This window comes from Bos indicus x Bos taurus, chromosome 1 (assembly GCF_003369695.1).
Source record: "Bos indicus x Bos taurus breed Angus x Brahman F1 hybrid chromosome 1, Bos_hybrid_MaternalHap_v2.0, whole genome shotgun sequence".
Taxonomy (NCBI): Eukaryota; Metazoa; Chordata; class Mammalia; order Artiodactyla; family Bovidae; genus Bos; species Bos indicus x Bos taurus.
Window position 1 is genome coordinate 358,540 of NC_040076.1, and position 11,386 is coordinate 369,925.

Consider the following 11,386-nt stretch of genomic DNA (forward strand, 5'->3'; position numbering starts at 1 on the left):
CAGGCAGCGATGTTGAGGGGGGATGGGACATGGGTCAGGTGAGGGGGGAAGCAGGGAGAGGCTATCCTTGCCCATGGAGAGGAGTGTGCATCACCCACAGGCGGCCTTTGGCAGGGCCAGGGCTCAGGGCCCAGGAGGAGTTGGGCAGGACGGGGCCCTGAGAATTCAGAGAGCAGGCCTCCCCCAGGTTTGCTTCCTCTTCTTTGTCCTGTCCCAGGCCCTTCCATGGCCCAGGCACTGTGCTGGAGGCCACAGACACAGGCGTGCAAGCAAATGCGAGGCCCCTGTCGCTGGCCGCGTGGACATTGTAAGTAGGTTTGCTGCTGCTGCTGCTGCTAGATCGCTTCAGTCGTGTCCGACTCCGTGCTTATATGGCCTGGGGTACAGGTTCCCTTAGCCCTGTCCCTGGCACCTGCCAAACTAGCAGCCAACACTCCCTCTCCCCCTGCCCCCGCCACCTCCAGGGTGACTCCTGCACACATTTCTCCCACCCCCGAGCCGTGGGCCTGCTTAAAGCCTGTCCAGCCCCTGCCCTCGCCCAAACCCCATGAGGGAGAGCAGACAGCACAATGGGTCCGTTGGCAGCTCCTGTTCTGGGTAAGACTGGGGCAGGCTCTAAGAGCAGAGGGATGCCCTGTAGTCTGGGCCCTCTGTCCCAAGGCGCAGTGTCCACTCTGACTGGGTGTCGGAGCTGGGAGAGGCCTCCTTCCCTTGGCAGCTTTAGAGGGCAGAGTCTCAGAGATAAATCACTGAGCCTAGTTTAACTGATCCTCAGCCTGAGGCTGGAGACTTGGGTCTGAATCACAGACCTCCCACTGAAGGCCTGGGGCGGGTGGAAGGTCTTGGGTGAATAGCTGTCCCTCCCTGGGTCTGTTTCCTCGTTTGTAGGATGGAGAGATAATTACCAGGCCTTTAAATGAAATGGTGTTCCGACCCTTGGGGACCCCCATCCTGGCACCTCCTCCCTCCAGGCGGGGAGCCCCTGCCCCATCCTGGGCAGGTCCTCCCCCTGTCCCTGGGGAGCAGAGCCAGGCCATGGGTGCCCACACCAGTCAGAACAGTCCTCGTGGCCACATTCTCCTCCCTGGGGTTCAGAAGCTGTCAGAACTGCTGAGAAAGGCCACCCACCAAAGGTAGCCAGGGGACCAGGGACCCCGGAGGCCCTTCTAGGCAGATGCAGGGATGGGTCCCACCCTGGACAGGGTGCAGGCTGAGGGGCGTGGAGAGACCTGCTTCCTGGGGGGGTGGGGGGAGTCCGGCTCCCTGGGTGAGGGTGTTAACCCTGAGTCCAGTGCCCCCATCCCACTCTCCTGGGGAGAGTGCCTGCTGGAGCTCTGCAGGGAGAACTGCTCCCTCCTGAAGGAACACGGGGGGCGGGCACCTGGAGATGGGCGTTTGAGGCTCATTCTTGTCCTGGTGCAGCTGGGAGGCCTGACTTCCCAAATTCCTCCTCTTTACCCTGGGACTTCAGGCAGGAGAGGAATCTGGGAGGATCGCGTTGCCCTAGTCCAGCTCTGAGGGTGGGCCAACAGCTGTGGTCAGGTCCAGCTGCCTGCTGGGCACAGGGCTGAGAGTGGGGCCTCCGCTCTTCTGTTTCATGGATAGGTTAATGGAGGCACAGAGAGGTTAAGTGACTCAGCTAAGGTCATACAGCAAAGCTGGGTATTAAACCTGGGCCTTTGACAGCATGGCCAGTGTTCTTTCTGCCTTCTATGGTTTCTGCTTTATTCCCCAAGAAAGGTGACCCTGGCCTTTTGGCTGTGATAGCGACCTGCTAGAAAGGACGGGTGGGGGCTTGGCATGGACCTTCTGGCCCATCTCCTAACTGGAGGTCCCCCTGGCCCCCCACCTTCCTGGCACCAGTGCCTAGACACGATCTCAGATGCCTCCTATGAGCTAGAAGCCCTTCCCTACCCCAACCTGCCTCTTGAGCAGCTCTATTTTTAGGAGCTGTGCTTGAAGGAGTAGAGGGGCTCGCAGGGCCATGTGGGGGCTCAGAGCCGGCAGGTGGGCAGGCCACGAGGAGAGAGCATGAGAGCCGCACCCCAGGCTGGCCAACCCCCTCCCTAGAGGCCTCCCTGCACCCCAGGGTGACAGACTTCTCCCAGGGCTCAGGCCCCTGGCCTGACTGCTCCCTTGGGGCTCCGAGCAGTGCTGACCTGCCAGTCCTCACCCACCCTCAGCTGTCCCCCTGCCGCTCTTCCCCCAGGCCCCATTTGGAGACTCTTTGGGATGAGTACCCCCACCCAGGGGAGCCAGCTTCAGTCCAAAGCACCCTGTTGCCAGCCCCACCCTGCCTGCCCCACTGTAGGTCTGTTTGCTCTGACCCAGCAGGGCTGGATGACTGGGAGCAGGCTCAGAAGAGTCACCAGCCTGAGGCTGCTGCCTGAGGCACTCTCCCCTGGGGGCTGCGGGCAGGGCTCCTTCAGCACCTCTTAGCCACAAAGGGGCTGCCTTGTGGCAGACACCATGCCACCTGCCAGAGCTGGGGCTCGTGGCATGTCTGTAGACAGGTGCCTGGGTGGGTCTCAGTCATGAGGGCGGGGTCTGGGGGACAGGTGAGTGGGCATCAGCACCCCATCCAGGGTGCCGTCACTGCGGCCTGAGTCACAGGTTGGTGGCCACAGTGCTGGGTGCAGCCTCCCTTCACTCCAGCCTTCCTCCCCTTGGAGAAGAGGAAACTGAGGCACAGGGGGCCAATGACTTTCCCACGGTCACACACATGGGGCCTGGAGCCCGTGTCCTGAGCCATGCCCGCTTCCCAGCCACCCCTCTGGCTTGTCCCTGTGCTCACAGTGATGGGACAGTAAGACGCTTCCCCATGCGGGACCCTGGGCTGCCTCCACACAGGCCTTGTGGGGAGGAGGGGGGCTTCAGCCCCAGCTTCTGTTCCCAGTGCCGCATGGGGGACACCCTGGAGAAGCTCCATGGAGCTGGGCTTTTCGTAGAGACGGTGGCTGTGAGAGATGAACAGACCCCACACCCACCCAGGGTCCCCAGGGAACCACCACACAGGCTGGGATGTGGGCATTCCCTCATCTGTGATCCTCCATGGATTCCCTGCTCAGCTTGCACTCCCCATGTGGTGTGTGTGGTGTGTGTGGTGTGTGTCTGAGGTCTGGTGTGTCTGGTATGTGTCTGCTGTGTGTGTGTGTGTGCCCATGTGTGAGGGTGAGCTCCCTTCCATTTAGCCTTTGTGGATCTGGTATCTGGTGTGTGTCTGGTATTGTGTGTGTTGGTGTGTGTCTGGCGTGTGCTATGTGTGTGTGACCGTATGTGAGGGTGAGCCCCTGGCTGTTTACCTGTGTGTGTCCATGCAGCCACCAACACAGTGGCCCTGGGCGGCTCTGGAGCTGCGTGTCCCCTGCGTTTCCCTCTGGCCTCCATAGGCCCTGAAGCCCTGCTCCATCCTCTGTGTTTGCCCTGTGGTGGCGCTGAGAGCTTTACAGACAGAACCACATGTAGTGGCCCCTCCCCGTGACCATGGGCCCTGAGTTTGGCCCCAGGCGTTGGCTGACCCTTTGGGTTCCTCTCTCTCGCTGAGCCACTCCCTGGGCAGAGGCCTGGCTGCAGGAGACTCCAGAGCCTGCAGCCTGGCCCTGCTGGGACGGCGTCTCTGCATGACAGGGGCGCGGGCCTGGTGCAGCTGGTCCAGGGCTGGGGAATGGCAGGCTCAGCTCTTCCCGCAGAAATGGGTGGTGTTGGGGATTTTCTTTTCCCCGGGACTTGGAAGCGACGAACCTGGAAGAATGACACTCGGACAGTCTCTTGCAAGGACTGACAAGTTTATTTCTGCAGTCAAGCTTTTTTATAGAAGCAGGAACAAAAAGCTTAAAGTATGCGGCCAGCAGAGCGCATACAGAGTTAACACATAATCAGTAGAAACATTTCAAGGACAGCGTGCTCTAAATGACTCGTGGGCTTCTCCCACAACCCGCTCTCACAAGTAACATCCCTATTTATTATTAACTCTTGGCGCCGAGCATAACCAAAGGCAGGAGATGTCTTTCTGTCCGTAGTGCAAAGCCGAGTACTTCTGGCCCTTCGCCATTTTCCCAAGGACTTTCTCCTTCTACGGCTATTTTGCACTATGCTTCCCAACATATCCTCCTTTTGTTTTTAAATTAAGCATGGCGGCGGCTAGTTGGACTCCATTGTGGGAGGCACGGAGTCTTGAGTAGAGACTTCTGTATCCTATAATCAAGGACAGAAAGAGCAGGGTGATTAATACATATATAAAAATATTGCTTCCTGAAAGCCAAGCCCTAGGGTCTAGAGATGATAGGGTTTTGGTTAAGTATCATAGAATTGAGTACTATACAATTCCCTAGGTACCCTAACTTGAAAATTAACAACTTGTTGTTTCAACAAATTGATGTCTAAACTTGAGTTATTTGTGAGATCCTGCAAATGTGCCTTAACCTTATTCCAAGGATATTCAGTGCTATTATAGGGCATGTTAGTCGGACAAAAAGAAGTAAAATTCCAGTGACAGCGTATACGTGTTCGGAAAGTCAGTTGCTGCATTTGATCTCCTAAGTAGATAACCACAGTTTGTAACTCATTAATTCGTGTTTGTAATTGCTGATCTATTTGAGCTTGTCGAGTCCACAGATCATGAGAGTCTTTGTGCCAAGCAGTGATAAAATCATGATTTCGTATAGAATTATGTAAAGCCATACCAGACAAAGTTCCTACAGTCACAATGGAGATAAGGCTTAAGATGCCTACAATAATCCACCCAAGGATGTGCTTAGATCGCCTAAACCCAGTTTGCAACAGTACAGAAAGAAATACAGAATCAGTCCAAGGCTCAGTTAAATTTACGGGAAGCCATAACTCAGATCTTTGTTTAACTAGCGCAATGCTAGCATTGTGATATGAAATGGTGTGATTAAGGCAGGTATACAATGCACATGCAGTACAATTGACAATCTTGGCCGATAAGTCAATATCAAAATGCCCTATAATAAACAAGTATGGAAGGTGAACACACGATTGAATATAGCCAGTACTATTGTATAAGAAGGTATAATTAGAAGGACGAAACACACCCATAGTCCCATAAACATTAGCAAAGTGCTCTAAAGCTGTTGGAATTTTCCAAGTGTGCCATTGCTTTGGCCCCACAATGGGGACGACAATCCTGGGTCATGGGGGTGATAAGCCCCCGTTATACCAATTCAGCAATATGTCCTTATCAGTCCAGAAACATGTCTTAGATTTATGAAAGCCTCCAATGCTTGATCTATTAAACCAGGAGCAATTATGATGCTCATCCTGCTCTTCAGAACAGTTTACATCGCCAGAAACAGCTTATCTGGAGTCATAGGAGTTCCAGTACTCTTCAGTGTCTGCTCAGCCTGACGAGTCATGTTTTCACTTGAGCCCATGTCGGGTAAGGATTCAGACGATGGCGTTTCCTCATTGGCTCCTCCAGGGTCATTGACGAGACCCTTTGCGTCAACTTCGTCACTTCCCGAGGGAGTCTGGTCTTGGGGTCCTTCTCGGTAGCAGACATGGTGAAGGGGAACCCAGATTTCCTCTCCATCTGCAATGACAAGACCATAACCCTTGCCTAGAAGTCGTAAGATTCCTGGCAGCCACTGATTAAATTGCTTATACCATATTGGTGTATTGATTTCTAATTTGCTGTTTTTGTCTTCTGCAAAATGTCTATCTGCACGAGTGTCAGAATTATTTTTTGTTAAGTTTAAAAAATTCAGGGAATAAAGAGTTAAAGATAATAGTAATTGAGGGTTCATGGGATAAGAAGTGTATCTCCTCTTCCATATTCCCCCTTTCTGTTTTAGTAAATGAGTTTTTAGGGTGTGGTGGGCTCTTTCGATAATGGCTTGCCCCTGAGGATTATAGGGTATTCCTGTAATGTGTGTGACGTTCCATTCTGATAAAAATGAACGAAATGAATGCGAGGTGAATGCAGGTCCATTGTCTGTTTTCAAGACAGAAGGAATCCCCATAACGGGGAAGGTGAGTAAGAGTGTGGAAATGGCGTGTTTGCTGGATTCTGAAGAGACAGGTACTGTCCAGATAAAGTTGGAAAATGTATCTATTGAGACAAAAAGTAAAGAAAATTTTCTTTAAGGAGCAGTGAGTGAAATCAGATTGCTAAAGGGAATTAGGTTGTTGCCCCCGGAGATTAACTCCTGAAATCATAGTTTGTAAGTGCAGAGGGGCGCAGACATCACAGGTTTTAATAATATGCCGTGTTTCAGTGAGAGGAATATGGTATTTAGAGTGCAATCTGTTAGCATTGGTATGAATATTAGCACATTCATCATTGGCAGATGTAAAAATGGGAGCTATGAGCCTGTCAACAGCATCATTTCTTGCGACCAGAGGGCCAGGTAAACCTGAATGACCACGTATATGTGTAATACAGAAAGGTTCCGTACGTGAGCGAATTAAAGCTTGAGTCTGTGAAAAGAGAGTATATAATTCTTCATCTAGGTTGTATAAAAAGGCGGTAACAAAATCAGGAAAAAGGGAAGCAAGGTATTTGGAATCAGTATATACGTTGAAGGATAATGGTTGAAGCGACAAAAGAGCATATAAAGCATACAACTAAACTCTTTGTATTGAAGAATAGGTAGTAGGTAATTTCTCTTTGATATCAGGGCCGACAATCCTTGCTATGCCTTTCTTGTTGCCATCAATGAAATAGGTGGGTGCGTTGATAATAGGCTGGGATGCAATGATATTAGTTACAATGAATTTAGTACATTGTAGAAAGTCCTATAATTTTCCTTTCGGTAAATGAAATGAGATAACATTCTGAAAATCACTTAATGCCATTTTCATGGTCAGGTTATACTGTAAGGCAATTTGCAATTCCTTTTTGTCAAGGGAACGTGTATTGCATATGGATCAAATCCAGTCAAAGTTTGTACATGGCTTCTTCCTGACACAATTAAGTGCCCTATTTTCTCAATATATGATACAATTTTTTTAGACTGTTTAGTGTGTAAATATACCCATTCTATTGGGCTATGTTGAGCTATAATTGCCGTGGGTGAATGTTCTGTGGGGAATATATATAAAGAAACTGGTTGATCATAATCTAGCCGAGTTGAAAAAGATTGTTGAATGCATTTCTCCATTAAGGCCAATTCTTCTTTGGCCTCTTTTGTTAGCTGCCTAGGACTATTAGGGTCGGGGGATCCCTCTAAAATTTTAAATAGATTTTGTAAGGCATAGGTGGGGATGCCGACAGATGGCCGCAGCCAATTAATATCTCCTAGCAATTTTTGAAAATCATTCAGCGTGTGTAGAGATTGCACAGAAATTTGAGTTTTTTGAGGTTTGACTTTAGATTCTTCCATAACATGTCCTAAATAATTAAAGGGTGCTTTCCATTGAATTTTATCTGGTGCTACAAGCAGGCCATGATTTTGAAAAGTAGTAGTAACTTCATTATATAACTGTTGCAAATAGAATTCAGATTCCATAGAAAGAAGTATATCATCCAGGTAATGAATTATAAACGCAGTAGGATACTTATTTCTAATGGGTTGTAATAAAACAGATATGAGATATTGGCAAATGGTAGGGGAGTTCATCATTCCCTGAGGTAGCACCTTCCATTGGAATCTTTTAACAGGAGCCATGTGATTTATAGAAGGAACTGAAAAGGCAAAACATTTTCTATCTTTAGGGTGCAAAGGTATAGTAAAAAAGCAGTCTTGTAAGTCAATAATAACTACAGACCATCCTTTTGGTACCATAGAAGGGGAGGGCAATCTGGGTCGTAAGGGCCCCATAGGTAACATGGTATTATTAACATTTCTTAAATCTATCAACATTCGTCATTTTCCTGACTTCTTTTTTATTACAAAAATAAGGGAATTCCACGGGGAAAATGAAGGCTCTATATGAGCTTTTTGTAATTGTTCATTAACTAATTGCGTAAGAGTTGCCAATTTTTCTTTAGTTAGGGGCCATTGAAGTGTCCATATTGGGGTATCAGATTCCCAATCGAGGGGCAGTGTTGTTAACTCAATGGCCCCCATTAAAAGGTTCATTTAAAGAAATTGTGGCTTTCGTTTGTTCAAGAAAATCTTGTCCCCATAAATTGATTGGGATATTAGTAATATATGGTTTAAGATAAGCTACAATTTGATCAGGGTCATACATTTGTAAATAGGATGCATTGACAAAAGTTTGTGTGGCATCAGCTTTATTTACTCCTAATAGTCTAGAAGGAGCCATAACCTTACCCCAGTAGAGGGGCCATTCTGCAGCTCTAATGATTGAAATGTCAGCTCTGGTATCTAACATGCCTGTGAAAATTTTTTCCCCATATGTGTAAAGTAAGCATGGGTTTCCGATGTTCCTTTAATAAGGTGGATAGTGCAGCAGTAAGGTTGGTACTGCCAAAGCCTCCCTGCCGAACTTTATCAGATGCCTTCATTGGTTTGACATATGGTGAAAGTAATAATTGTGCAAAATGTTCCCTTTTTTGTAAGTATACATTTCCCATTTTCACAACATTTACCATAATATGTATTTCCCCTTCATAATCTTCATCCATAGCACCAGTCAATACCATTAAACCTCTCATTGTGTAGCTACTATGTCCCAAAATCAGTCCCATTGTCCCGGGTGGAATCAGGCCATAATATCCAGTGGGAATTTTGTGGGGTTGTATAATTCTATTAGTTCTATATCATAAGGACTAGGTATATCAATGCAAGCACTCTTAGATGTAGCTGCTTGTAGCGTCATAACGTTAGGTCCTCCTTTTGTAGTGGGGCTAGAGGATGGCCTCTTTATTAGTTTCCCTGTTGTTTTTGTTGTGCATTGGGGTTCAAGGTGTTTCCATCCTTATCAAATTTAGAATGACATTCATTCAGCCAATGGAACCCCCTTTTACATCTTGGACATACTCCTGGGGGTCTCTTCTTATTAGAAGTAGTATTATTTTTTCCGGCCTGTGTTGGCAGGCGACACTGTTTTTTCATATGGCTGGGCTTCCCACAGTTAAAACATTTGGCATTAGCAGCTTTTTGTACATTAAAGGTTTCTAATGCCACAAATTTTGTTCTATGGGACATAGATCCAATATCCTTATATGCTTTCAAATATTCCATAAGAAAGCCAGTCTCTCGAATTGGTCTAAGCATGGATTGACATTCCTCATTAGCATTTTCAAAAGCAAGTTGTTTTAAAATAATATTTTGCAAAGTCACATCCTTAATAGATTTCTCAATTGCATCCTTTAATTTTCCTATAAGTTGAGAATATTCCTCTTCATGTCCTTGAATAATCTTAACAAATGAACCATCAGAGTTAGTGCTATCAACCTTTGTTTATGCCCTGCAGGCAGTTTCTTTAATGAAATGTAACAACTCAAAGGTAACATTAGCTAATTGCACCATTACATTGGCCATAGTCCCTGTTCCAGTCAGTATATCATAGGTTAAATTGGCAGGGTTACCACAAGATTGCTGGTCAATCATCAGCTGTCAGGCCTCATCATCAACCCACATTTGCCATTGCAGTAATTGTTGAGGATTTAAAACCATCTTTGCTACTTGAAAAAAAAATCATATGGCATCCAACGGTCAGCCCATCCTCTGAGAAATTCTATACAGTAAGGAGAAGTAGGTCCATACAGAGTGCATGCTTTCTTAAAGCTAGACAACATGCCAAAATCTAGATCAGCCCAAGTATTTTGGCCTTGGGCAGGTTGATTAAATTGCATTGGGAAAGCGAAAGTGCAAGCAGGCATCTCCCGAGGAGGAGTGAAATGATTAGTACGAGCAAAGTTAGCAATTGCTGTTACAGGCAGAGCAGAAGGAAAAACCTGAGATTTGGGCTGTCCATTGAAAGAAATGACCTCCGTTCCAAGTGGCTTCAGTTTTGACATATCCTGTATATATATGTCTCTAAGTTGTTTTTCTAAGGATTGTGTCTGATTGAGCATAACATTCTTATATTTCAAAGCATCTTGCATATCTTGTTCCTTAAGCTCATATTCATGTAAAGATTGAATAGTTTTTACTTCCAAATCAATGTTATGTCCTTCAATTTGTTCTATGATAGCCCGTATGAGTGACCAGATAACCCTTGCCGATATGCTCGCAAAACATTATTTTTAACCCTTTTCTATATGTCTAGATTGAGTGTCCCCTCTTCTGGGAACCATGAATTGTTCCAGTAAAATATGATAGCAGTCGTTCAACTGATCTCTTAAAACATTAATACCGTTTTGTTTCAAAAAATGATACATTATAGAAATGAAAGGAATTTTACCACTATGTTGTCCCATCCTGCTTACCTCTTTCTGCAGGGGCTCGTTGCTTTGTTCAGCCTTTCTCTCAAGTACCTGTTCGTGGCGCCACTTGTTGGGGATTTTTTTTTTTTCCCCAGGACTTGGAAGCGATGAACCTGAAAGAATGACACTCGGACAGTCTCTTGCAAGGACTGACAAGTTTATTTCTGCAGTCAAGCTTTTTTATAGAAGCAGGAACAAAGAGCTTAAAGTATGCAGCCAGCAGAGCGCATACAGAGTTAACACATAATCAGTAGAAACATTTCAAGGACAGCACACTCTAAGGCTTCTTCCACAACCCGCTCTCACAAGTAACATCCCTATTTATTATTAACTCTTGGCGCCGAGCATAACCAAAGGCAGGAGATGTCTTTCTGTCCGTAGTGCAAAGCCGAGTACTTCTGGCCCTTCACCATTTTCCCAAGGACTTTCTCCTTTTATGGCTATTTTGCACTACGCTTCCCAACAGGTGGCTGGCCCTCTGCCCACCTGGACTGCCTCTCTATCTCTGTAGAGGGAAGAGGTGGCCATGTTGGACATGGAAGAGACGGTGGATGAGAATGAGTAAGTGCTGGGGTGCTGGGCAGGGGCTGCACCCGTCATTGACTCCACTAAAGCCTTTGACTTTGTGGATCACAACAAACTGTGGAAAATTCTTAAAGAGATGGGAATAGCAGACCACCTAACCTGTCTCCTGAGAAATCTGTATGCAGACAAGATGCAATAGTTGGAATCGGACATGGAACAACAGACTGGTTCCCAATTGGGAAAGGAGTATGTCAAGGCTATATACTGTCACCCTGCTTATTGAGCTTATATGCAGAGCACATCATGCGAAGTGATGGACTGGATGAAGCACAAGCTGGAATAAAGATTGCCAGGGGAAATATCAATAACCTCAGATATGCAGATGACACCACCCTTATGGTAGAAGGAGAAGAGGAACTAAATAGCCTCTTGATGAAAGTGAAAGAGGAGAGTGAAAAAAGCTGAAAAGGCTTAAAACTCAACATTCAAAAAATGAAGATCATGGCATTCAGTCCCATCACTTCATGGCAAATAGAAGTGGAAACAATGGAAACAGTGAGAGAC

General features: G+C 46.9%; 1 long non-coding RNA gene across 1 annotated transcript; it reads right to left on the reverse strand.

Annotated features, from left to right (window-relative positions):
• Nucleotides 1–3,766: 3,766 nt before the first annotated feature.
• On the reverse strand, nt 3,767–10,587 carry LOC113894559. The gene is made up of 2 exons (XR_003512133.1): nt 10,301–10,587; nt 3,767–5,551 (listed from the first exon to the last, which is right to left on the reverse strand). It is a non-coding gene; the product is annotated as an uncharacterized LOC113894559 (long non-coding RNA).
• Nucleotides 10,588–11,386: the final 799 nt, after the last annotated feature.